At 43.0% G+C, this 26,197-nt stretch overlaps 2 long non-coding RNA genes across 2 annotated transcripts; both read right to left on the bottom strand.

The window, feature by feature from the left end:
• Positions 1–3,259: 3,259 nt before the first annotated feature.
• Positions 3,260–5,186, bottom strand: LOC125693811 (uncharacterized). Its single transcript, XR_007377257.1, has 4 exons — positions 5,116–5,186; positions 4,457–4,764; positions 3,968–4,069; positions 3,260–3,383 (listed from the first exon to the last, which is right to left on the bottom strand). It is a non-coding gene; the product is annotated as an uncharacterized LOC125693811 (long non-coding RNA).
• On the bottom strand, positions 5,177–18,837 carry LOC125693813 (uncharacterized). Its single transcript, XR_007377259.1, has 3 exons — positions 18,600–18,837; positions 7,367–7,531; positions 5,177–5,254 (listed from the first exon to the last, which is right to left on the bottom strand). It is a non-coding gene; the product is annotated as an uncharacterized LOC125693813 (long non-coding RNA).
• Positions 18,838–26,197: the final 7,360 nt, after the last annotated feature.

Genomic DNA, 26,197 nt, shown 5'->3' with positions numbered 1-26,197 from the left:
GAAGTCAGATGATTTTGGCATTATCAGTGTATTGATTCTGGAAAATTCAGCCCCAATTCTGTTTCCAACTCTGGCAGAGACTTTGGAAGTGCCGTTGAAATTCTCACTTTCTTCACCCCATTTCCCTACCTGTATGGAGACAACAGTAATTCCTTGCTCTCCTCCTTTGTGCTGCAATGGCAACACAGATTTTCTCCTGACAGCACACTGAAGAACCTTTCCTGAACAGACCAGCGTGTGATATAGTACAGATATGAACTTTCCCCTTAAAGTTAGTTTTCCTTAAAAATATAAAGAGAAGAAAAAAATGCCTATATGAGTAAGCCTTAGAGTCTGTACAGCCTTTCAAATAGAGATCTGCAATACCACCATGCAAGAACTGAGGTTGGGTGGTACCCCTGGAGGCCATTTAATTTACCCAGAATAACAGTTTTAAAGCTTTTATTCACACTAATACAACTGCACAACACATTTGCTGCTGGTTACTCTGAAACACCACCCAGAACAGCTCAAGTCAGGTCTATTCTGCCATACACGAGAGAGAAAACCTTTTCTGTCTTCCCTCTAGTTCTGTCAGCTATTTTCATCTTTGTTTCAACCCCCATCATCCTTTGAAAAATATATCCCTACATCTGTGGTTCTTTCTGAAAACTTATTCTCCTTTTTTCCTTCCGCTTCATTTATCACTGTCCTCTTTTGCCCTCTTCACCCCAGTGCTGAATATCCCACAATGGACACTGACTTCTCCTGACACTGAGGTCAGTGGCTGTGCAGCCATCCCACAAAGACTGTGCAGTGCCCATTTTTACACAGATGGCTCTCAGAATTACCTCCCTCGTCACATTCTGTCTCTTTCATTGAGCCTTGTCTTCCACTCTCTCTTTTGACGCCTATTCATAAATATCTCCGTGCAAATCCTAATTTGAAGCGACCAAAATTAGACTCCTGATTTGACCTGGGACATTCTCCTTCCACAAATTCACTGTCAGCTTTGTCAATACCCTCACCTGCCATTCAGAACTGTAAATGAAGTGGTCATCGATGATAGCACCATACCCTTTACATTTTTGCCAACTAATGGTGACTACAATGACAGAGACAGGAAGATAAAGAGTATCTCTGCTATTACATCTAAGTGCATTCATGCTCAGCAAGAACTTTAGTTCTTACCAGTGAAAAATATTTAACATACATTTAACGGGCTGCTCATGGAGTGGTGGAGTTTCTGTCCCTGGAGAAATTCAAGAGCCATGAAATGTTGCACTGAGGGACACGATGGGATGGGTTGAGGTTGGACTTGGGGATCTGAGAGGTCTTTCCAAAGATAATGACCTATTGTTCCATTTACAGACATGGTCAGTGGGCATGGTAGTGGTGGTTTGGAGTGAGACTTGGGGATCTTAGCAGTGTTTTCCAAGCTTAATGATTCTATGATTAAATAATATGTCCATAGGACCTAGTCTGGATGCGCTAAACTTAAAATCTGGAAATACAGCCTATTAGCTGTTACAGATTTTCTGTAACTCATCTGAGAAAAAATATTAAATATTAGCAAAAAGTATTTAAAAGGATCACTAATTAGAAGAGGATGCTAACAAGATGGCTTATAAAGTGAAAAATGGAAGTATATGTTACGTCTGGGCTTCTAGAAAGGCAGTGCACTCATATTGCCCCTATGCACATCTAATTTCTTCCCAGTCTCAGTAAGGCCATACAGAGGAAATAATTTGCACGATGTTTTACAGGTGAGAATGAAAATCCTGTACATCCACACACCCTTCAGCAACACGGACTCAATGAAGGCCACCTGAGAGCACGCAGAGTACCAGATGAACACAAGTATGGTTGCCCAGGCTCTGGCCATCAGCGTTTGGAAAGAGCAGAGACAGCCTTGGATCTTGGCACGGAGCTCAGTGTGTAGCTGAGTCCCACTGGTCAACACCCCAGGATCTCAGCAGCCATCATGCTTTTTTCCCTGATCCATTCCCACGTGGTACTGTTAGACAGAGATGGGACAAAGAAAACGAAGAAATCAGCAAATGGTTGCTGCAGGAACACAAGTGCCTGAAGCCCTCCACTGCCTTCCCATACGCAACAAAAGCGGCCTTCCTTGCTATTACCACAGAATGAACGAGCAGAAAACTCTAATTTCAATATTCTTCTAAAAATCACAGATACTGCAGTACCTGCCAGATTTTCTGCTTCCTTTCCTCCTTGCTACAACAGTGTTTTCAACATAACAGTTACTGACTTCGACTGCCAGACTCTGTCATGTGGAGAAGCGACATGGCTCTCCTCCTGCCGCACGGCTGCCGTCCTGCTGCAGCTCACACATGCCTTCTGGCTGTAGACGCTTTCAAGATCCCCCAAAGGCTTCCTCGCTCTGTCAGAAAATCAGTGAGCATCTTGTTTTTGTGCAAGATGTTGTTTGTTTGGTTGTTTTTTTTTAACTTTTTTTTTTTCCCCTTTAATTTAGGATCTGGAACAAAAAAAAAGGGCATTGTCTTGAAATGGAAAAAGCATGCACTGCTGTCTGCCAGGTCCTGCAGCTGTTTGAGGAGCAATGAAAGTTGTTCTGGCTGAGTTCAACAGTGAGCACTCAATGCTCACGGTGGGCAGATCCCCCCTGTGAAAGCACTAATGGCAGGTTCACAGTGATTGTATCATTCCTACAAAGGTACTTACTGTAGATCAGACAAATTAAAGCCTTACTCAACCTCAGCTGGCTCATTTATTTTGATGTAAATACACCTAGGATGATGAAGATGATCCTAGGTGCTCGCACACAAAAACATAAGTCTTCCTAGATGACACAAAGGAAGTTCAGGGTGGAGATGAATAATTTTTCCAATCAAAGACCATTAGGATTTCAGCAATGTTACCAGCACAAATGAAAGCAAGACTTCAGGAGGAGCTTGTTACCCAGAGGGTGGTGAGGCCCTGGCACTGCTCCTGGAGGGCTGTGCTGCCCCATCCCTGGAGGTGCCTAAGGAAGGGCCCAGGGAGCCACTGGCATTCAGCCCACTGCAGAGGTTGAAGGTCCAATCCCAACTCAAACCATACCACGATTCTATGACTTGTGATATTTCTTATTAAAGAGTGCATCCCATTTTGCCTACTGCTAACTGATCAGGACTCACACCTGGGCACAGGGACTCCAGCCTGTCCCTATGATTTGCTTCATTCAGATGAAAAACCACAGTGGCAACGTTTTCCAGGTTGAGACCATTGATCTGACCACACTGGTGTTCTTGAACTCTCATACCTTGAGTAGAAAAGTCTCAGCAAAATTGGAAATTCTGGCCTTTCTTGCAGGTGAGCCTTTATCAGAGGAACAGGGAACAGGCAGTGAAACAACTGCTGGTAAGTCGATTTCAGGAGATCTGCATAAAGAAACAAACCCACTTTCAGGCTTAATTGCCTTCTGCCAATATAGCAGTTGGCCTCCACAGCCCCCAAGGCTCATCCCCTCAATCCTCACAGACAGGGGTGGGGATTGCTTGGTCTGACTTGCTGGCACCCAGCAGTGCTGTCAAGGCTCCCAGCAGCAGGAGCTGAAAGCCAGACACCAAGCCTGTGTGCTAAGGAGCCCTCGTACTGGGTTGCAGTAGGGCTCGTTGCTGGTATGCCCTGAAGTGAGTCTGATGTTGGATGAGAGCAGCCCATAAATTCACGCTTGCAGTTTGTTTCATATCGAAGCTCTTTGATTTACTTACGAAATAAAGTGTCTTCTGCTGCACCATTCAAATGTTATATACAGATTTAATCACCAGCCCCATGATACTTTGTGTTATTCGCAAAGCTGTGCCTCTGTACATCTCAGATTCCTTTCTTTTTTTAAGTACCCATAAGGTTAAGAAGAAGAAAAACATACACCATCAACAGAAGTAAAACACAGGGACGTCAGTGACATTTTTCTTTCTACATTCTTATTCCTAACCCAAATGACATGATCCAGGGGACTCACCTCAACTCCTGAGTGCTTGGGATTGCTCGTGCATCATGAGACAGGCTCTGTCACTGGCATACAGCACATCATAAGGACTGGAACACCACGAGTGGCTTGATGCTGCAGTAACAAAAAGTACACAGTCTGCTGGGGAGGGGAAAGGGTAAAACAAGGAGGAAAGGAATAGAAGCGAGCATCTGGATTCAATTTAGGAGAAGAAAAGGGTCCCTTGAAAGCAGGAAGACCTTAGGAATAAGAGTAAGGAGAAAAATCTTAAAAGAATAAGGGGGGAAAAAGAAATGTTGAAATAAAGATTTGAATTGAAAGGCTCATACTTGCTTATCATCTGTCAAGGCTGAACTTCTCAACCTCCTGACATATCAAACCCAGCATGCACTTCCCCAACCCCAGCCACATCCCCATACTCCCCCTCACATCTTCCCAGTTCTCCCTCACCTCCTGTTTGCCAAAACTTTTCTCAGCTCCCAGGTATGGGACCCAGCTTACCCCTTCCAGTAGGTCTCCAGGATTTGTTGGGCCCTCCTGCAGCAGGACCACAGTTGGGGCACGCAGGGAACGTGGGTTGGAAGGCAGCATATAACAGCTGGGCAGCTCTGTTTGGCCAACCCTGTCTCTTTGGACAACACTCCCAGACATCGGGTCTGGATTCATGGAGATCCTGTCTAGAGTCAGGAGTTGGACCCAATGGTCCTTGTGTGTCTCTTCTGGCTTGAGATGTTCTGTGGTTCTACAGTTCCATGCTGGAGACTGGCGAGCAGAAGCCAAATGGACAGCAGCACAATGCTGATAATAGGCTATGATTAAAGAGAGAACTGCTCAGCACCCCACAGAGAGAAAGGAAGAAGTGGCCTTAGTTCTTAAGTGGAAGTAACACTCATTGTATTTGTTATTTTAAGCAGCTTTGTCTTTCTTCAGTGTCTGGCCATAGCCAAATTCAGCCCTGCTGTAATTTGCCCATCATTTGCCCATACTGTTTGTTTCAGGACAAGCAATTCTTCCTGCCAAATGTCTACTTCTAATCCAGTAATGACGACCATGAGGAAAGAAAAATAGATTTACTCTATGTTCCCTGTTGTACTGACTTTTCCCAGTGCAGACTTGCAACCCAAAGTCAATTTCTTTTATGTAGCAACAATATTCCTCACCTTCATGCATTTGAAAGGGATTGCATCTGGATCACCAAATTTGCAGGTCAGCTCTGCGTCCATTAGAGAGAGACGGGCACTCACATTTCCATAAAAAAATCAAAGCCAGCAGCGTCCAGGTGGATGAAACCAAAGCTGTCTGGGAAGAACAGGAGGAGGGGAGAGGCTGATCTGGTGCCAGAGGGCATTGCTGGGAATTTTCACACTTGCTCTGCAAGCCAGCTGGGTCAAACAGAAGAGACCATGTGCATGCCATGCTCAGCTGCCCCATGGAGAGCTAAAGCCAAGCTCTGACACAAGGACACAGTCAGCTTTGGAAAAATGAGTAATGAAAACGATTACCGCATCCTTCAGCAAAAGCATCACGGGAACAAAGTCTGACTACCGGGTAAAAAATCAGAGCAAACACACAGCTTGGGCTGTTACTCCTTAAGTCTCCTCTCTGTTTCTCCTGGAACCACAGCTACACCCCCCTGCATGAAAGCACAGTGCAGGACAGACAAAAAAGAAGCCAGGAGTCCCTCTGTGCTTGCAGAGGTGCCTGGTTAGAACAGGGCCACATGACCGAAGCAGGTTCAAGGTATAAAAACCAAGAATTGAAAACTTTGCTCATATATATTCTTCAAGTGGTGTTTAATACAGCTTCTTTTGTTTGTTTTGACAATGGATCTTATCTTTTGGTAAGGGCTGTGTTCAGGGCTATTATTACCCTATATAAAAGCCTCATAGTCTTTCTTTCCACTTGTTCAGCACACCAGAGTGGCATAGCAAATTTAATCGAAGAACGCAGCTCCAGGGAGAGCCTTTTGAGACTCTCCCCTTTTTCATAATGCTGTTATCTCCTCTTCCTTGTGTTGGGGATGCATAAAAATCACAAAAAAGTCATTCTGAGTATATTCTTCCTGATAATTATTGTCAGACTCCGAGATAAGTACCCTACGTGATGTAATGTGTGTTAGAACCGACTCTCTGAATGCAAATCCTGCGACTCTTATAGGCCCAAACAATGGTCGCCCTAAACACTAGGGCCTGGTATTTTGCCACAGACAAGAGAGAGCTTTGATTTCTTGTGTTTTGATAAGGCACAATCTGGGTGCCTTTATCTCAGCTGTTATATTTAAAGATGACATTCTAGCCTTGCCGCCTCGCCTATTGTTTTGACCCTGATTATCTCCAAATGTTGTTGTTTAGTCAAACTCACCAGTTTAATGAAAGGCCTGCTCCCAATTTAAGGAAAATTATTTAAATGCAGAGTATCCTATACACTGCGGTTTCGAAAAGAACTAGGCGGTTAATCAAAAGTTAATTGTATAATTCTCATGCAGATTAGGGCCTCTTGCAAATGAATCCCAGGTTGTGATTATTAAAAAAAGGGAAAGTGCTGGAGTAATGCACAAGGGTCTTCAGTCTGGTAAACAATCAGCTAAGGTTTAATTTGTGGTAAACAAAGTGCTGATACACTGGGGGTCTCCAAAGGAGACAAAAAGGTGAAAATAAATTAAAAAACAACATACAGATATGATCTTTTTGTTTTTTTAGGCATCTTTCAAAAACACCGGCTAAATGAATAAGAAGTAACCCATTAATATTGACTGGCAGCATCCTGGCAATATGCAAATGATAGCGGTCGTATAATTATACCCCAACCCTCGGACGGGGATCCTGGCCACAGAACGTTCACACCACCTCCAATAAACACCTATGTGTTGCTCCCAGGTACAATAAATAGCTGTAATGAGCAGCCTGATTAATCACAAACTGTTTCTCTATATGCCGATAAACAGCGTTGGCAGAAAAGAGCACAAGTGGTTTGTTTACAGCTCACACGTGTGCTCTGAAGGTATCTGCGCTAAGGAATGAGCCAGCAATGCTTCCACTGGCAACAAACCCTTCCTCAGTCAAACGAAAAAGAGCTGCCGAAGTCGGTCTTTGAAGCCTTTCAGACTGAAGCAGTGAAAATGATTTTGACCGAATGGTTTTTACGAGCTGGATTCATCTGCGACATGAAGTAAGCAATGTGAACAGCTATGGGAAGGCCATGGGGCTGCAAAGCCCTCTGCAGTGGTGCTGTCGAGTGGGATGGTAGGAAGCAGTAACACCAGCCTCCTTGCCATCAATTACCAAGAATTACACTTTCACTAGCCTGTCTATCTCCTGCTGAGGCCAGACCAGGAGCATCCCCTGTCCAGGCACTGCCAGCACAGCCCTCACCCTGGTCAGCTCTGCAGCGGACATGGTGCATGATGCTCACCTCGGCTTTTGGTTGGCAGAAGCAACCCAATGTATGTTTCTTCTCTGCAGTGAAGAGGCTCACCCTCAGCTTTCAGGTCTATTGCATCCTCACCCAGATGCTGGTGAATTAAGCAAGAACTTGAATACCTTCTTAGCTGGCCACACTCAGGCAGGCAGAAGTCTCCTAGAGGAGGAGAAGAATCATAGAATCACCAAGGTTGGAAAAGACCTAAAAGATCATCCAGTCCAACCGTTCACCTATTCCCAATAGCTCCCATAAAGAGGCTTATGTATGTTTGGATAATTACATTTCTATACATACAAGCTCACAAATACAAATAGATATACATCTCCGTCCCTATGCGTTCATTTAGGTATGTATAACACCATAATACCCACTTTTTTTGTATTCCACACCAAGTAGAAAGAAGTGGGACTGTTATGGCAGCAGTCAGAACCACAGTGAAAGCATTAGCAGAAAACACACAGAGGTTTTGATGGAATTTGGCACAGTTTCTGAATGCATGAGATCAAATATGGAAGGAGAAAGATAAATTAAGCAGAGGAAACTATCATTCCACTTTCAGTACCTAAATGCTGTAATTCACTGCAGTTTCAAGGAGAAATGGATGAAACATATTTCTAAATACTTAACAATTCACAAGATTACAGTAGTCTGCAAAATATGATGATTTTACAGAAACCACAGCAATATTTTAGAGAATATTTTACATAAAAGATAACCACCAAAGATAGCAAGCCTCCTATAATTTGTGCTGCAGCCTCATGGAGGTGAAGGAAATGCTATCTGACATTAATTACTAATTAAAGGCACCCACGTACTTGCTTGTAAATGGAAGAAGATTGCTAACCATCGAGACTAATTTGTGTCAGAAGGGGGTTTTATTTTATTTTTTTCCATTTTTTACAATGTTTTATTTGAAAACGAAAGCATGAAAAATGTTGCCTTACAAATAAAAGCCAGGGAATTATCAATGGCCCCCTTTTACCTAAAAAAATAAAAACTCAGTTCCAAATCTGCCATTAAAATAATTTCCCAGGAAGGTGAAATCTCCCTGCAAACATCTCAGAACTCCATTGTGGCACTGACCCACACATCTGTACTCTAGAACCAAGCAGCTGCAGCAGAACTCAGCTGTGCAGATCCTGCCCTGCCGTCTGACCTCCCGTTATCAGCATGGCTTTGTCCTACGTTTGTAAGAGGGAAAGCAAATGGTGAACATGCCAACCTGGAGTGTCTCAAGGCCATGACACAGAGTTTGAGGTCGCAGAGGAGTCTCGGAATAGCAGAGATGTCTCAATAGAACTGCCCAGGGTGCAGGTGAGGGTAACGCTGTCTTCCTGCACGTTTCATCAGACCATTGATGCTACCGACTGAATCTTGCATCAGAGGAAGACTTTTGAAACTAAATTGTTTGGTAATAAGCGTTTTCAATCAAAACACAGGGGAGACTTTAAAAATTCACTGCGCATAAATAAAATATTTGATCTTTCTGACTCTTATTTTCCAACCCCTTACAGACACTTCATGCTCATATTGACATTAAACCTCAATATCGATGTAGGGATGATGAAACGGAGCAGCGCGGTGTAAATATTTTAGGAGGATGCAGTGGGACGTTTTCTCAAATGCAGGTGTTTTTCAAGTTCTCAGGCTTACTGCCACCCAACATGGGGTGAGGTGAGCACAGCCCCACAGCAGGCAAGGCAAGAACCACATGGGCAAAGCAATGGGCAGCCCAGCAGGACCCGAGCAGATGAGCCTGAAGCAGCAAGAAGGCACACTGGGAGGACATCAGCAGGGGCACGTGGCTCTTACTCAAGCACAGGAGGTGCCTGCTCAGCCTACGAAGTGAAATCAGTCTCCACAGCATGCATTATTTTTTTCCTTGAAAAACATATGCTTCAACGTTGTGAAATTGTCCTTTCAATGAAAATCCACGTTTTACATTTAGGTATGTTCCCTGTCAATGGAGGAATAGGCAAGCAATCAGTGCCAATGTGAAAAAAAATGGTATTTAATCTACTTTAAAAACAGCAACAAAATTCTAGTAATTAGAGCCAGGTTGCTGGGGAATAATTACAGAAGTCAATATCCAGCACCAGGAAAGCATCTACGAAGTACCAGATGGTCACTAGTAAAATAAAGAACATGAGAACTAAAATACTATGTTTCAGGGGGGGAAAAAAGAAAAAAGAGAATAATTTTCCTTTGGGGAAAACAGAGCTAATCAAAATTAACTTCTTTCATTGTGTTGTGAGCTTGTCATGCTACTCAATATCTGAATGCAAAGCTCCTCCTGCCCTCACCTGACAAGAGAGACCGAACTTTGAGCTGCACAAACAACAAATTCGAGGCAGGATTTCTCAAAATCCATTTTTGAATGGGACAAGGAAGTACTCACAGCACCTGGCACTTCATGTTTGTTAAGAACTCCTCAGTCTTATGCAATTATTTCAAGCGAAGCTCAAGAAGTTTGTTCCCCAATTAACCTTGCATAACAAAATTAACCAAAGAGAGCCCTTCTCCATCCTCCTGAGAACTTGCTCTTCACACTATGCCTGTAGGTACCCTGTGGCATCCAGCAAAAAAGTTGTGTTTTACTGAAGAAACAGAAGCCAAGAGCAGACAAAGAAAAGCAAGGGGTCATTTTGAATCCCCTGATGCCTATTGGTGACGTAGGGCTGAGGCCTTTTGCAATCTATATCTTCATATACGTGAACCACAAATAAGCATACTGAGTTAGGCATGAATTTTGTATTGGCTTGCGTGGTATTTAAATGTCACTTGAGCAATCAGAAGCAGCCAATATTACTGATATTTCTGCTCAGGGATAATTTCATTGCCTGCTAATTAACAGCTGGACAAACAGAGTAATGCTAAGCACTCTGCCCAATACCAAACGGTTGCAGCTATAAAAGATGGAAATAATTTTCATGAGTTTATATTTATCCCATGTTTTAAGGCACTGAGGTCACCTACACAAACTCCCCTACTGATAGCACAAGTGCAGATGCACTGACCTGGTAATTTATGCTCTCCCATAAATCAGTCACAGAAACAGTCAATGGCTGCATTGAGGAATGCCAAGACTGCATAAAAACAGGAGAGACAGCAAGTATAAACTGCAATTATAAAGCTTTCCATGATTAATATCTATAAGATCCGGTTCTGACTTGTACACTACTTCTCCCACTGGTTAGATAACAGGTCAGTATTGCAACGAATCCTGAAATACTTCTAAACTCCTACAAAACGACGTCAGCCATATTAGCATCATGGATGCTCCATTTTGGGGTAACAACACACAGAGGAGCCGTATTTCATCTTTAATTCATTTGAAGTGACTCCATGACATCACAGCGATTTTCCTCAGATGGTCACAGCCAACTGGTGTCACATGCATTCTAAGTAAATACGTCGAAATATATGAGCTAATATTTCTTTTATCTGGACAGCAATCAAATTAAATCAACAGAAAACAAAGTAAGATGAAAGCAAACATTTCCATTTTTTAAAGTCTCTCTCAAAAAGGAAAGAACAAATTATTTATAACACTGCAAATTTTACATGCAGGCAAGACCTTCTCTTTAGACTGCAGGAAAAAAAAGAAAGCAAGGAAAATATTACAAGCTAATGTTCAAGACTGCACAAATCCAAATTTCATAGGTGTACCAGCCTATGGAACGAGGTGTTCCCAGAGGACCATGATTCAAAATTCTATCTAGAAATGGACTAAGTATCACTTTTTGCTCCAACGTGAGCATCACAGGAGCCTGGAAACAGCACCAATGACTTTTTCTGTTGCTGTTTGCACAGAGGCAGACACTGTTCCTGTCTCTCATCCCAGTCCCACTGTGAGTCACATAGACAAATGCTGGCACTTCTCTGAATTGCGTTTCACCCAAGCCTAAAAGGCAAATGGCAGCGACTTTGCAAACCTACAGAGACTCGTTCAGCGCTTTGAATCTCTGTCAGACAGCTTGCTGCAGTTTTAAATAATAAATAACATCTTCCACATTATTGACGCATTTGTCACACAAACAAACGGTGGCAGAGAGCGGTGCCCATCTCTGTCCCCACAGCCTGGAGGTTGCCAGCCCTCACCTGTTGCACACCAGGGAGGTCAAAAGCCAAACCGGCACCCAGTGGAAAGCTGCTGTGTCTTTATCTCCTTTTTCCTGTTGGCTTCATGCCCAATTTTGCTTTCAAAGATAAAGCATACCACAGCCCTCACGCCTTCGCAGCAATAGCTGATGCTGTGCAGATTGCAGTGACAGCGATCGCGGCAGTTCAAGCTGAAGCACAACTGTGATTACAGCCCTCCTAACTCAGTTGCTCTTAATTTTCTCAAGTTCCTGTGGGGCTGAAATGTTCCATGTTTGCTCTCTGCCCAGGGGCAAACAGTTTGTTGCTGAAAGAGTCAACAGAACCTGTTTTGCTTTCTGCAAATTGTTAGAGAGAAAAAAAGCTGTCTTCAGCTCTGCAATCAGGAGACATTCCCTTGCAGCTCAGGGATGGCATTTGTGACCATTCCCTGGATATTAATGGCTATGAGGAATAAATGATGTTTGAAGAACATCACGTTCATAGACTGGGAATAACTCTGCTCACAAATAGAAAGTTCATTTGGACCTTTCAGCTGAAATCTTATTTAGACCACAGCTATGAGCAGTGGTTATTCAGAGATCTGCTTCAATTATTGCTTAAAGAAAATACAGAATGCATGGGCCCTTCAGATAACAACCAGAGGAAGAAGTGGAAACTATTACCACCATTTGATGGTGCCCAAAACAGACTACCAAGAAGCATGGAGACCTGGGTGGCACAAGGAAGCTCCTTCCTGTGACAGGCAACCTAGAACAAGCTGCTGATTGAGATAAGACAATGCCAAAGCCAAGATCAGAATGACAACTCTCGGGCAACATGCAGTGTGCTGAACTGGATCACACCCTCCCATGTGCAAGTTTGCCACCTATAAAATGGATAAAATAATCTACCTTTACTGCTTTCTTGTTAGTAAAAGAGAACAACCTTCCCTCCATGTATTCTGCTGTCCAACCTGCAGACATGGAAGAGGTGGGTGACTTCTTACCACCTGTAAAGCCTGATTCCCCATTTTCAGAAAGTTTTGCAGATGCAAATGGTAAAAATGAGCATTGTGTGATTCTATGCAGAAGTATATTTTACAAAAGCTACAAGGACGACACGCAATTTGGCAAGCACAAGCTTTTACAGCGGGCGCCAAGTTATCCAGGAATTTAATATGCAGAAATGATGCAGTCTTCACACAGATTAAGAGATATCTTAGATATTCAAACAGACATCGGTGACAGGGAACCAAGCATCAGAAATAGCAAACCAAACAGCTCTGGAAGGTCCAGAGTTAGCTCTTTTCTCTTAAATCTGAACCAAAAGAAAAAATGCTAAGCAAGCATGCAACTGTTTGTATTGTGTACAGCTTCCTCTATTTCTTGCAGTTGTTTTCATCTAGCACTGCTTGTGTTGGACATCTCCAGCAGTGGCTTCTTGCATGGGACAATGCATAGCAATGCTCTGACACACTGTTGTTCTCTATCTAGTGCTGTTCATCAAGATGTATCACCAGTATCTCAGTTTACACCAAGGCACGGAGACAGTATGTATGGAAATAATTACAGAGTTTAATTTAATGACAGCAATTGCCCACATTTCACAGCCATGCAGAGGAGCAAGGATGACAGCTTCCCTGGACGAAGGTGGCTATCACTTCCATCAATTTTGTCCCACACCTGCTCTGGTTTTCCTATTTTCTGCACAGTTCTATCACCAAGTGTGCCATACGTTGAGATAACAGCATTTATCTACAGGTCCTGCATTAGCAACCCGTGAGATCGTTTGAGGTTCTTCTCATCTGGGAGAGCCTGAAACAAGACTTTTTTTAATGCTAATTTCAGCCAACCTCCCACTGATTTCAAGACCCTGATTTTTCCCTACATCAGATCTGATGGTCACCTGGCATAATGGAGTAAGCCAACAACCTTTCCCACTTTTCCTGGGCATACCTTTGTGCAGAGGTTTGCAAATGCCTTTTAACCTATTGATAATGTAGATTTGATTGGATACAGTCAAACTTACAATTCAGACCAGGAGCCAAGTCGACTTTCTGGATGCATCTTTACAGGCAGCCTCACTAACAAATGAACAAGCTGATTTTAGGGCAGGGAGAAGTTTTCCATCAGCAGAAAGCTATGGGACTCACTGGTGGCTTAAAAACATGAAGTGTAATAGTTCAGCAAAACAGCTCCTAATCTGTGAAGAATTCTGCTTCCAGTGGCATACGTACAACATATACACACACACACACAAAGTTCTGAGCTTCATTGCACATCAATGCACATTTTGAAGACAAATATTTTGGAATGTTTAAAGATACGTAGCGTCCACATAAAAGAAAGTGATCAAAAATCAAGTTCTGGCCACAAAAAGTACCACGCTTTGCTTTTCTACTGCTTCTGAACAAGCACCACGGTGCACCTCTCTGGAGATGCGTACTCAATATGTGCTCAGAATCAATTTGTAGTATATTGCAGTGATGGACTGGAGCAGCTCCAGCCTATCGTGTCAACACGCATTTTGGGCAGGCTTTAATCTGAAGAGCCACTCGAGTGTTGTGTAACTAGGTATGTTAAACTCATTACATTTTTGATAAAATGCAGTTACTCCCTATGCACAGAAGCCACTTTCGACTTTGTAACTTGACTATTTGAATAGTTGTTTTTGTTTTTAACTGCAAAGGACGTAGTGTGCATCAGTAACTGCCAGTATTCAAGACCATTACACAGAATGAAGTAGTTTAAAACGACAGTGGTGCTCTAGGAGGAATGTGGAGCCTGAAAATACCATGCACAACACCATGAGTTCATTTACCATTTACATAGCTATTTAAGAAATAAATACCATAGGTAACAGGATGCAGTTTATATTTAGGTAAAACGATTTGTTTTGCTTCTGTACTTTCAGAGGTCAAAGATTTCAAAATATTTGCAAATAAGAACAATAGAAAGAATGACTGACTTTGAAAGAGGAAAATTAAGAGAACTTCAGTGACTTTCCTCCCTTCCCACACTATCTAAGGCAGCAGCTGATGCCTGCACGATCTTTGGCTCCTGAACACAGGACTGTTTTTTTTCCTAGGATTCCACTTTGCACACATAGAGCCCTAAAAATATTGCAAACAAAGTGAACTATGTGCCACCCCACAAAGACACCTCTTCCTTCCCACTTCCCCAGCGTTATCATCTTGTTCACAGAACTTGTTCCTTCTCTAAACGATCCTTTGCCCCCATAACCACAAAGAGATCCATCTCTCTGTGAATACCCATGCCCACAGCGACTGCCACTAATAGTCTTCAGCCATTACTGACTTCTAAATCAAGGCTAGGGAAGGGACACTGCAACCATCGTTCAATCCCCTGTTACCAAAACAAAAGCCTATCTGCAGAAATCACATTCAGCAGGGATAAAAGATAGCTAGCAGGAGCTCTATTAGCAACACCATTCAACTGCAGCTCTGGGTTTTCTCTTTCTTTGAACTCTAACCCATGCTGATCTGCAGACAAGGCGCCTGGTTCTTCCCTGGAGGAAAAGAGCACGGCTGCCCCAAAGAGCAGAGCTGGCTTTGACCTGGATGAACCAGGCTCAGAGTGTGCCTGGCTTTATGATGGAGCTCACATCATCTTCCCAAAAGTAGACCTGAAAGAAAATCCTGCTAGGAATATGCAGCTGATGTATTCATACCAGCAAACTATGTGCCCCTCAAATAAAGCACAAGGCCAAACGTCAGCAGAGTTACCTGGGAAAGCTAAAGCCACGAGCTTAGAAGATGAAAGATAACATTACAAGCTACTCATCCTCCACACTTCCTCTCTTCTGCTGGACATCTCAAAGGGAGCAGGGTATGAGACATTGGCAATACTTCTCTGTTAAGTATAAATAGAGGCAGTATGTCTTCAAACTACATGTACAGCAATGATTAGAAAATAACCTAGCAAAATGCTCACAGCATGCAGAAATTTCAGATATAAGTTTGTATATCTGAAATCTGGGCGATGGAACATCTGGGTGATGGAAAACGAAGATTTACAGATAGCCAGGAATGTACATCTAGATGTACATACACAGAAATGTGACATCTAGATGCATATGCAATAAAAAGACATCAGATACCATTGGATACCATCCTGTGCCACATGGTTGCTTCTGCTGACCAAATCAGAACCTTTCAATTTCCAACAAGGTGAACAAAAGCCCTCTAAAAATTGGTAGAAAAAAATCCTGCCAGATAGCATCATTTGACCACAGTTATTGCTGACAATGCTTTCCTTTAGAAAAGAAAATGCCTCCTGCGATTTTAATTCTGGATTGACAAACAAGTTGATTCTGGATTGACACCACAAAACCTGATTTACTTCCCATCATTTATGCATCTGTCAAAATTCAAGCCAGTTCGTTGCAGAAGTTGGTGGAGTTTTGAAACTGAAAAGTTTTACCCAGTAAATCATAAACAGCAAGGGACCAAAAAGGCCCCAGGCATCAATGGGATGAATGAATCTTTGACAAAAAGATCATACAATCACCAAGGTGGGAAAAGACCTCTAAGATCATCCAGTCCAACCGTCCACTTATCACCAACATTTCCCAGTAAACTATAAATCCTATTTCTAGGTGTAGAAGTTCATGAATGCATTTCTGAATAGGGGGAGCAACGTTTTCATTTTTGTTTGAAAAAGGATGCTGATGCTCTGCACAGGGCAAAATTACACAGGAAGAAGCTATTGGAGTTGTGCTAAACCAACACACCTGGCGAGGGCAGCTGGCAATCCTTATCCCACGATGCTAAAAGAATCGGAGTTAAATCAAAGACTTCTGCTCTAGAGTAGGGAATAAACATCAGGAGAGCAGTAATGTAATCCCAAGAGATGATTCCAAAGTAACACTTCTTTCTGCATGTGCTCTGTTTTGCCCCCCCGACAATGTTTTGAGTAAGCCAGAACATTTGTTTGAGTTTTTTCAATCCCAGACTTCGATTTTACTACTTCTATGACTTCGGAGTTTGGTTTTAATTGTTTGATTGTTACTAGCAGTTAGTAGGACAGCTCTCATGCCTATTGTATATCCGACAATAATTAAAATGCTAATGGTTGGGTATTTACAAAAAGGAGCAGGAGGAGGTATGCAACAACTACTGATGGCAGAAAATCTGAAATGGGAAGAAGAGGGGTCTTGGGCAAGGAAGGTTATGAAAGAGTTCAGTCTGAGAGCAGCAGCATAAGTCATCCAGTGCTGTACTTTTCAAGGTATTCTCCTACGACAAGACCACCTATTTCTTCTACCTCTCAATTATATTTCCAGCCCTCTTCACGGACAAATATTTACTTCCCTGCCTTAACATCATTCCTTCTCATTCAGAAAAGCCATTTACGTCAACCATTCAAACACACAAAAACATTTGCATCGATAACATGTGGAGCCACTTGTCCATCAGCTGCTTTCCACCCCTACAGTCCAGCAGCATCACCTCAGTATTAGCCACGAGCAATAACCCGGCTGCCTGCTGCCAGAGCCCATCACACACCCAAAGCCACAACGTGAGCAGGCACCAGGAAACCAACTTCCCTGCTGCACCCCTCAGCACTGCATGCTAATTGTCACGCTTGTGCAGCTGAGAAATTACATCACGCTCCTCCATGCAGCTCTGGCAGCACGCGCCAGCCCTGCCCTCCTGCAGCCCTGCTCCTCCAGCCTTTGCCCTCTCTTGAGCAGACGCCGCCAGTTGAGCTAAATTGAGTGGTGGTTTTGGAAGTGAACAAATTGGGACTAAAGAAAGACCCCAAGCTCATTTTCAATTTTGTTCTGATCTCCTGTTTGAACTCGAGTAGTTAGGAAAGCAATAAATAGGCCAGGGCCATAGGGGAACAGCACTGGATGTACATGTGGGTCAGGGGCTACCGCTAGGATTTCTTTAGGAATTCAGATTATATTATATTACAGATAAATAAATAAATAGAAATTCAAGCCACGGAAAAGTTTTGCACGGAACGTTTTGGCTATTTGTAGGCACAGGAACTGCAGCAGCACGATCAGCAGCTGAAAATAAATAAGAGCTGTATTTAGAGTGACGCTTCTTTTACTGTCTTCACACATTGTAAATGGAGCTTCCCACGTGTTACTGCTTCTGCTTCAAAATGGGCACTGGACACTGATTGCACACAATTGCTGTGGAAAGGCAGTCACTGATGGAGGCCCCATGCTTAAATCTGGCTTTAAAAAAATGCATAGTTTAATCTGTAATGCACCAATAATGTCTTTGTAGCAAAACGTCAGTCTCTACCATTACAAAATAGATGATTAAACAACACTTATTATACAACCCAAGGTTCAGCAGAACCACAGATCTGCCCATATGCTGCTTGTTCTTCTCCCTGGTCCTTCAGGTGTTCCCAAAAATACATGCTGATGTCAGTTAGGTGGTTTACTGTTAGTGGAGATGTTATTACACCTGCTTAGTGCTTTGTTGGCTATTCAGTTTGATATTGCCATACTATTCTAATGCAGAAATGTCCTCATGACCACACAGGACAATGTGTGGTGAGAAGCGATGTCACACATTCTAGTGTGTGGAGTCATCCAAAACAGAGGGTTTTTGTTTTAACTGTATGTTGGCAGAGATATTATAATCTAATTATTTTATAGGGCTCCACCTGCTCGTTTTTTAAGAAACTTTAGAGTATAATGCAGAACTAATAGTACACGAACCCTCTTATGTACATTGCTGCTATTACTTTTGAAATCATGGAGAGGATATTTCAGTATTCACACAAACAGTTTTGATTAATGCCAACAACGAGCATTTGGAGTGTGCACTGACATCTCATCTCTCCAATGTTGGACAGTGATTATTAATTGCTTGTTTTTGAGGGAAAGAAAAAGATAAAATAGTCCTTCCAATGAAAGGATTCATTCAAAGAAATGAGCAAAGAACTGAAAATCCAGAAACATCCATCTTTGCTAGCACAGAGAAAACCCCTTCTCTCCGTTCACCCTTGGAGACGCCCTGGTGCATTTTGAGACATTTGGTTGCACAATAGTTTGCTGCAATGGTTTGTGCAAAGGGAGAAACTCACATGAAGACAGCAGTGGGGAGACATAAGCAGAGTACTGCAGTCAGTACACCATCATATTTACACACCTGGATGAATCTCATGAGCCTTGGAGCAAACTGAAGATGCTGTCTGCTGAGGAATTGACGAAGACTTCTTCAAAAAGGGGCACAGATTCAGAAGTGCCTGTCAGTATCTGCATCAATGTAATTCGCTAGCATTCAAAGAAGACATCCTGAGAATCCTGGGATCCTGAAAAATGTGGACATCTCTTGTCTGTGTTGTGCCAAATCCCAAGGCAGATTGCCAGTTTGGTACCAGACCACACAATCCTTTTATCTAAGAAGAAATGGCATTCATTACAGTAAGTGCAGGGCAATGCTAGGTGATAAAGCCTACAAGGTCTACTTAATGAAAGGCTTCTCAGCCCTGCTTATTATAGTGAAAAAAAGACCTCAAATATGTGACTTATTCTATTTTCTTGGTCAGAAAAGTAAGCCAGAACTATCTGACCAGGTTCTGGGTATACATACGTATCTGAGTGATACATAAAAGCACAACAGAAGTCTTTCAGGTTCCTCCAACCCAAACCATCCTATGACAGGAGGAACATGGCAATATCTCAGCACGTGGTAATTGGTTATCGTAAGGAGCCTTCAGCTTGATGTCAGCTGCCTGCCACGTGGTCCCCTCATAACCCCATCCTAAGCCAAGAAGAGAAATCTGGAGCCTGGAACATGATGGACAGGCGTTCATCTCATGTCACAGCCACACAGAACCGGAGATGTGACAGCTAGCAGGGCTGCCAAAAATAACCTTTCTTGCAGTCATTCCCAAAAACTTACTTGATATTAAGGGCTGTGTGAGGTACAGAATCCTAATAGACAACGAGCAACAGAGCAAATGCACAAATTGTTGGCCAGGGCTGGCAGCCAGAGGGAGCACAGAAACTTCCCCAGGGCAATACAGTCTTCCTATTGATGGTCACAGAACAGCAGTGCAGCACAGACACAGGCCTACAAAGAGTTCCACTGTACACCCCACTTGTAACAAAACAAACATAATAACGTATTTACAAAACAGTAGAACTAAAACACCATAGTGATGTGAAATTCAGAATTGTAGAACCATTAAGGCTGGAAAAGACCACTAAGACACCCAGACCATCCCCTACCCACCTCCACCATGCCCACATCCCTATATTTAAAGAGGAAATACTTCAAAGATGGCACCGCTGAACCATTAGGAGCATGCAGGATGCATCAAACACCTTAGAGAGGTACTACTCCAGATTCAATGACAGGACAAAAACTTTTGGAGGAGAAAAGGATACGTGAGAACTTTCCTAAGTCTTCCTGCAGTTGCTTATAAACTTTATCAACTTTGTATCTTTGTATTTAAGCTTCAGTTGCAGCCAATAAAAAGAAAAAAAAACAGACAAAAATTAGCTGCTGCTAATCAATCTGAACACAGACAGCTATTATTTCAAACTAATGCACTCGCAGGCGATGTCGGTGACCGCCCCACTCTCAGTGCAGGTGTTGGGAATTGGAGGATTTCAGTTTAACAAAGCATTGCCCAGAGCACCCGCTCTGTGCAAGTAGTGCACAACTGGAGCTCCCTTCAGCCTCTCACTTCACAACCAATTCACTGGACAGAATTAGCACTTGCTATAGTTTCAATCTGATATTTGAACTGATTTCTGGATTGTAAACCAATTCAATATACATGTGTTTTCTACACCAAAACAGACTTTTCTGTCTCCATTCCCCAAGGCAAGCATACTTCCCTTATCCTTCTCCTTTTCCTAAGGGAATAGGTCTTTTCAAAGCATTAAAATTCTTTAAAAAATTGGAAAAAGGATATGACTTCCAGAGAGGTATCAGAAAGTTCTTCACATGTGCGCTGTAACGACACGTCCTCATTCTTAGCCCTGCTCTGTCATCATTTCACTCTGTGTACAAGGAAAGGTGTGAGAGCACAAAAAAGGTGGAGAACAAACTAAGAAAGAACGACCCCAAAAGTGCATCAAAAGTGCATCTTGGGGTGTGGGTGCCAGCCAGCAGGCAGGCAGGGCTGTGGGCAGTCGAGGTGCTCTGCAGAGCAGCATTGAACTCACCATCATAAAGGATGGTCCTGGCAAACACGGTTCGGTCTTGCGTTCGATTCTGTCCGACTACTGGTGGGAAATTTTAATCAAAAACAACAACAACAACAAACCAAAAAAAGAACAACCCCCCACAACCAGAGAGCTCATTCAAAAAAGAAATTAGTGGAAAAAACTTTGGTCGTCTCTCATCAGTGAAAACTGATTTAGTTATGCAAATTACTGCTATGAATATTAAACCACTGATGAAAGGTTTTTAATGAAGGGATCTTTTGTTTTGGAAATGCAAGGGTATATGCTTTAATTTCTTGCTAATTTACTGTTCTTTGATAATGTTCGCATTTTCCCCAAAGTGACTTCACTGATGGGTTTAATACTGTGAATAGAACTACAGGCCAACAATACTGGTTTTGACAAGCCTTCCCCTGTGTAACTATAGATCATGATTTGCAGCCCCTTATGCACAATTCTATTAGGGTGAATTTTGTCTACAGGGCTTTCCATGAAATGAATTCTCATTTTAATGTTAGCCTCCTGCAGTTTTTAATTTTTAATCTGTAATATGAAATTGCAAATTTTACAAACATCATTTGAAAAAGCCACTAGGACAGAACCGAATGCCAAAGTTTACATATTGCCTAATTAGACTGTTATGAGAAGCAGCTTATCAATGTCAAGCCAAAGATCATCAAAAAATCCAATTACTAATTTGAAAAACACATATATTTATAGGTTCATTTTGTTTAATTTGCATCCGATTAGCTTAATAATTGTTTAAAAATTGTATTAAGGTTAATGATCGTGGTGCAGCTCGCAGCACACCTGGGCTGGGAAGGCGGCGTAGCAAATTAGCCGGCTGTCCTACCTAAAATAAAACTCAGCTGCAATCTTTTCCATCATAAAGCACAGAGAATTCATTACTCAAATGACAAGGCAATTTTAAATATGAGAAGATATTAAAGCACTCGTTAGCTGCCTCCATACAGCTGCAGTGCTGGTCAGGTGCTAAGGAAGGATGCACCCATCCACACAGGCACTTCTGAGCCTTGCTGAGGAGTGCATCTTATTTACAACACAGTGGGCCATGCCTGGGAAGGACAGCCGAGATCAGCTTTGTTGTACTAACGCAGCATGGGGGGATCTGGGCTCTTAACAGATGGGATTAAAAGCAGACAGTCAGCATGCGACGCCGAGCGTTGGGCTGGGTTTTATGAAGCTGAAGAGAAACTTGACAAGTTTCGGGTTTATAATTATGGCAGTGGATAAATCTGCAGAACAGAGGCCTGCTGGATATGACATAGCAGGTTTGATTTGGAGCTCTTCACTCTGCCACTCCTGAGCTTGCCTGGGTGAACCCAGGTATGCCAAGAGGGAATGACCACAGGCACTGCCAATGCCATGGATGGGGGTTTAGCCCTACAGGACACCCACAGACACAAGTGAGCTGGGAGGGCTGGATGGGGCTGGGGAGCTCTGTGCTCCACGGATGACTCAAAGGGCCCCACAGCATGGCTGCCCACAAACTGCCTTTGCCCTGAAACTCAGAAATCAAGCTCAGCCTGTGTCTTTATTCAAATGGGAGCCCCGTTCCGAAGGGCCATCATTTGCTTGGGGACAACAGGCTTTCCCTTTAGTTAATGGAAAAGAGGAGGCTTCTCTAGAGGGCGAATTGGAGCTGGAGCCTCAGCCAAAGTGCCCTGGAGGCAGAGCTGGGTCTCCACTGACTGCGGGGGGCTGTGGGAGGCAGGTCTCCAGGTGATCAAATTAGTCTTCGTGGCTGCCTCACTCCCTAATTGCCATTAGATACACCAAGTAATGAACAACTTGCAGCATAACAAAGGGAGCACAGATAGAAAAAGGAGAAAAATTAGCCTGAGCTAATTGGTGGTCTTGGCCAACTGTAATCACACACCTTTTAAGAGGAGGGCTACAAAGAAATACCCAGCTCCAAAAGACTGCAGAACCTAACAGTGAAATGACCTTGTATCTGTGCATCAGGAGATGAATGCTGATGGTATTCCACCTGGTCCAGTTCCCAGACCATTGAAAGTCACAGTGATGGCTGCAAACCCAATGGGTGGCAGGCTAGGACCTGAGTGGTTCTCCCAGCAGCTCAGTTAAAATGAATTTGGCCCATCTAACACATGAATTCTGACTGAACCATCCCTTGCCCCTCTGAGAGGGTTTTGCCATTTCATTTTATTTTAAAAGAGATCATTAGGAGCTTTATGAGCGCGTGCAAAATGTCACTGACCACAATTTGCCTGCAGTGTGTATCTAGTGAGCTTGTGGAGTAGCTTTCTCAACGAAAACCAAGGAGTGACAGCAGTGTGCTTTGCCTTACAGCTTTGCATTGTCACTGTAGCTTTAAGTAGTTAAGAAGAGCCCAACTTTTAAATATAATTTACAGCTCTAGTAAAGCAGGAATTTTTTGGGTAATGACACCTACATTTTGCCTAGCTTTCATAGACACTGCATTTTAAATACTTGGACAGTTCCAAAACTAAATCTATGTGATAAAGAGGCGGGTGCAGCTCCCTCTGGAAGAAGCAGAGAAGTACACAAGCCCATTTCTCAGGCACCCAGCAGCCATGGGATTTCTCCACACCCTTCCACAGCTTCCCACAGCCTGGGGAGGGCTCTGAGTTGCAAAACACCCCCATCTCCACTCCACCACAACAGCACTTCTTAAACTGTCTTTTCCTACAAAATACAGTCCCTCTCACTGTAGGAAACAGTAATAAGAGAACGAAATATAAAAGTTTATCACACCTTTATCAGTTTCTCTTGGAAGGGACATGGTTAGGGCTGAAAGAAGCACTGTGTAGAAGCATATAGCTGCAACAGGATTCAAATCCTATTTGAGCCGGTTAGATACCAAAACGCTTTTTATCCATGAAATACTTACAGTGAAAGACAGCTGAAAGTTTTACTCACACTGCTGCCATCTGAGCTGAAGAAACCCCAAGCATCTGTTTCTTTGTTCATTATCACAGAGGAGTCCCTGAGGAGAAGTGGCAATGATAGCAGTGGTCACAGGCTGGCAGCTATTAGGGACCTGCTGCATACAGGTGCTCAAGCGAGCCAGAAAAGTGTGTTAGTATCTATCTGTATCTATCTAGAGTGCCATCAGGAGCTATCAGATGATAGCCAACATACCTGGCAGTTAGAATTCTGGTTGGATCTTCGTTTAATCCTGTAAAAGTATGTGTTATTTCATGAGATGGTCTTCAACTACATTGCCTTCCAAGCACATCTACCTTTAATCACGGCCTGAGAACATTTACCAGTAAGGACTTCTGGTCTACAGATAACCTCATACACAAGTCCTTAGAAAGGGCATTTTTTTTCCTCCAAGCAGCCTGGCCACTCTTTGGAGTAGAAATTGACCCTATGAGAACCACAACACTGCATCAAAACTAAACCTCTCTGTTCTAAGTTCTGAAGAGGAAAAATTCAAAGCAGACACAACACCAAACATTTTGGTTTAAAATCCTGTTTAAAGCCTTGAAAGCAATATGTAGAATTACTGCTGAAACAGTCACAGGTAAAGCCTTAAATCTGTCCTGAGATAGACACAGCCTAGCATGGCATTGCTTCTGTTAGAGTCAAGACTAGGCTGGTTCTGGAGTGAAAGTGAGGACAAAAGCCAAAAATAATCCACACAGGGGCATTTCTTGGACTGTCCCCAAAGGCTGATAGGACCTCTTTTGGTAAGAGACTTCATTTTCCTTGGATCTCAACACACAGCCAGTTGCTCTTCATGGACTACAAATAGAGGTCAATTTCTTTATGGTGGCCATCAGCTGCTCCACAGAAAACAAACACAAAGCAGTTACTTTGCTGCAGACTAGAGCTCAAACTCATAAGCCTGAGCAGCTGCGCACACAGAAAGCTCAGCTAGACATTGCTACAACATCCAGGTACCTTATTTTCCCAATGACTACAATATCCCCAAATTTCATTACCTCACTGATACAAATTCCCTCTGAAGGGAAGTGCCACATCCACTTGTTTCAGCTAGTCAAGAACAGGGAAGCAATTTCTCATCCACCTATCACACAAGCAGAGTGTCTGAGCAGGATTAGATGAAGACATAGCTTAGAGTAAGCACATCGACATTGCTCTGCTCTATCTGTTGCCACAGAAAGCCTCTGCTCTGGATGCATATCCATCTGCAGGTCCATTATCTAAGTAACTAGCTAAGAGCTCAGCCCTGTTGGTTTCTGTTACTCCAGAAAAAGCAGTGTTGATCTTTACCTCAGGACTTTGATATGTCCTCAGACCAGAAATTACTGCCTTGAGTAACCATGGAACGATACTAAAGATGGAAAAGAGGTACAGACACTTACAGGCACTGGATCTCCAACGCAGCTGAAAATTCCCAGATGGGAGCACAAACCCACAGGGCTGCGTGGCTCACCTGGAAGGTACAGCAAAAGCCTCACAAGCTCAAAGCATTCTCTCCTTCCCATTCATACTCACATTTCACGTTGAAGGCCACCAAGCCAAACCAGTAGAGCTCACTGTGATGAGTCAGGCCAGGCAGTGGGAAAAACCCTTTACAGCACAACTAACACATGTGTGAAAGCCAAGCAGAAGCTGTGCAGGAATGTGAAGGTCGAAGCAGAAGCATTCCTTCAGATGGATCAATAGCAAGCAGGATACCACAAGCATGTAAGCAACTCTGCAGGAGTATAAAGCCAAAGAAGATGAGAGTTCTCTGCAACATAAGAAACACACATTAATGCAGTGGCACATGTATCAGCACAGCACAGCAGTGCCCTCCAACCTTGCTACCACGTTCAGCATTTCACTCTTTGCACACTGTCATTAATTTGTGTGCACCATCTCCCCCCTTCTCTGCTGACATCTCGTCATCTTCAGCAGAAAAACAAGCCAGATAATCGCCCTCTTTCCCATTAGAGCATCCAATACTAGGAAAAAGAGGGTAGGAAGTGATACACCAACGCTGTCAAGAAAATCTTTCTTTTAGCACAACTTTTAAGTAGTGTAGCATATATACCTGCAGCAGTGCCTTCAGTACTAAAGTTGCTTTTTTCTTTAAACCTCAAAACATGCACCATCGTGGATATGGGTTTCTGACAAACTGATCCACTCTACACCAACTTCAAGGGGTTACAAGCATTAAATTGCTTTGTCCTGTTTCCCTTCTGTGAATAGCTTCAAAATTAATAAATAAATGAGGAATACTTCTACACAGCAGCCAGTAGGGGCTGACACAGGACTAGGTTCGTGAAATTCACATTCCCAAGTCTGTTTGGCATTAGGTAGACTGAGAGCCATGAACCAAGCAGAAGAGCCAGGACCCAACACAAATACAGTAAAATTGGTATGGATCTGAACAACTCCAAGACCAATCACCCAGATCTGATGCTTCAGTTGTTGCTGGGACAACACAAGGCTGCATGAGCTGCAATTCTGGATGATCACAAATGCTAAAGCAAAAATCCAGTGACACATTTTGTGAGAGGTTCCTCACATCTGGGAGGCTAAAACTGAAACTGCAGGAAACACACCTCAGTCCTACAGCGATAAACGCAATAGACAACAGATCTC

Source organism: Lagopus muta, chromosome 5 (assembly GCF_023343835.1).
Source record: "Lagopus muta isolate bLagMut1 chromosome 5, bLagMut1 primary, whole genome shotgun sequence".
Taxonomy (NCBI): domain Eukaryota; kingdom Metazoa; phylum Chordata; class Aves; order Galliformes; family Phasianidae; genus Lagopus; species Lagopus muta.
Note: the sequence above shows the minus strand (reverse complement) of the source record. Positions and strands in the feature narration are given on the sequence as shown.